Source organism: Nicotiana tomentosiformis, chromosome 7, assembly GCF_000390325.3.
Source record: "Nicotiana tomentosiformis chromosome 7, ASM39032v3, whole genome shotgun sequence".
NCBI lineage: Eukaryota > Viridiplantae > Streptophyta > Magnoliopsida > Solanales > Solanaceae > Nicotiana > Nicotiana tomentosiformis.
The window spans coordinates 109,248,003-109,250,503 of NC_090818.1; positions in this window are offsets into that span (position 1 = coordinate 109,248,003).

The following is a 2,501-nucleotide window of genomic DNA, read 5'->3' on the forward strand; positions in this document are numbered from 1 at the left end:
CAATGATGACCGCACAACAGAAACCTCGTGCCACAATAACAACCGCACGGTAGAAACCTCGTGCAACAATAACAACCATACGACCGAAACCTCATACCATAATAACAACCGCACGACAGAAACCTCGTGCCACAATAATAACCGTACGGCAGAAACCTCATGCCACAATAACAACCGCATGGTAGAAATCTCGTGCCAAAATAAAAACCGCATGACAGAAACCTCGTGCCACAATAATAACCGCATGTCAGACCTCGTGCTACAATAACAACCGCATGGCAGAAACCTCATGCCAACACATAAACAATTGTTTCAACAAAAAATACATGCCAAAAACATAACAACTTAAATAAACAACTTTCACAATATGTGCCAACATACCACAACATTTCCTCAAAACAATTGCAATATCACAACCACGTATAGCCCTCAGCTCAACAACACTGAATACAATAGCAAAAACAACAATAACACGAGAATACGACAAGTAAATTAATACAGGGACTTCAGAACACAAAGAAACGGAAGAACGAACTAACAGAGAAAGACACAACAAGGAAATAATAGTCTCAACAAGAATAGTTCAACAAGGGAGAGGTAATGTGTAACAATAATCCCACGAAAGTGTAATTCGACGACAAGAGAGATAGCATGAATCAATGACCCCAAATAAGAATACGTTAACAATGAAAGGGATAACAAACTTCAATTAAGGCTAAGTAATTACGAAAGAGATAAAAATAACTTCAATTAAGGTTAATCAATTACGGAAAGGATAGCATGGCGATAAAAAGGGCAATAACTTCAGTTAAATCACATAGAATTTAATCAGCAATAAGGGTAGAACATGAAGCAATTAATTCCAGTTAAGACATGCAAGGGTGAATTTAGTAAATGAGAAATTTAACATGACAAAACAACTTCATATTTAATGGACATAAGAACCTAAGAGCACTAGACGGTCAAATTTACACAAATAAGTCTGAGCACGTACTTGTCACCTCAAATAAACTAGATTGTTACTCTAAAATGACTTTCTCGAGTGAAACACCCTCCGGATGGCTCAAATCTAACGAAAATAACTTCAATTCATAAATAAAACTCATAGAAAACAATTGCGGATAATAAAGCTTCAATCTTTAACAAGAACTAAAAGTCAACCCCAAAGTCAAACCCTAGGCCCGTACCTCGGAACCCAACCAAAATTATAAAATTCGAACACCCATTCGATAACGAGTCCAACCACATAAGAAATACCACATTCTGATAACGAATCGCCCTTCAAATCTCCATTTTACATTTTTGAAAGATTATGCAAATTTCTCAATTTCTTCCATTTGATTCACTAATAAATGATAAAAATAACCATATAATCATGAAATACAACCAATTTCTGATATAGAATACTTACCCAAATCAAAATTGTGAAAAATCCCTCCAGAATCTCCTAAAATCGAGGCTTCCATCTCATCCAAAATAATGAAAAATGTCTGACTTCAATCCTTTATGTTTCTGCCCACCCGTGAAATAATTTGCGCGCCTGCGATGTTGCTCTGTGACACAAGTGTTGCTTTTGTGGAGTCCACTGCCAGTTGAACCCATCCCACCTATGCCAGAAAGTTTGCTTCTCCGCAAATGCAGGTGCGAGCTACAAATGTGCTTCTACGCTAACCTCACTTCTGCATCCCCAGGCACCGCTTCTGCGACCACGCAGGTGCGGAGATTAACATTGCACCTATGACCTCTGCCCTGATCCTTTCCATCTGCTTCTGTGGATACTTCCTCGCTTATCGACTGTGCACCTACGACCAAATCCATCGCAGGTGCTATGACACCAGTCCAGAACTCCTTAGCATTTCTAAAGTCCAAAAATATGATCCGTTAATCATCCGAAATCCACCTGAGGCCTCCGGGACCTCAACCAGACATACCAATACATCCTAAAACATGACAAGAACTTAGTCGAGGCCTCAAATTACATCAAAAAACGTCGAAACTATGAATCACACCATGAATCGAACTTATGAACTTCCAAATCTTCCAACTTTCAAAACTCGTACCGAAACATATCAAATTAACATGGAATGACGTCAAATTTTGCACACAAGTTCCAAATGACATAACATAGCTAATCCAACTCTCGAAATCGTATTCTAACCCCGATATCACCAAGGTCAACTCTCTGTCAAACCTCTCAACCTTCTAAAACTTCAACTTTCCAATTTTTGCTGAAATGCTTCAAATTACCCTACGGACCTCCGAATCCAAATTCGGATGCACGCCTAAGTCCAAAATCACCATACGAAGCTATTGAAATCATCAAAATTCCATTCTGGAGTCATTTGCTCAAAGGTCAAACTCCGATCAGCTCTTTTCATTCAAGCTTAAAAAATAAGACTTGTTCTTTCTATTAAATCCTGAATCATCTGAAAACAAATCTCGACCACACATTCATGTCATAATACACATTGTGTAGCTTATCGAGACCTTAAGCCGCCAAA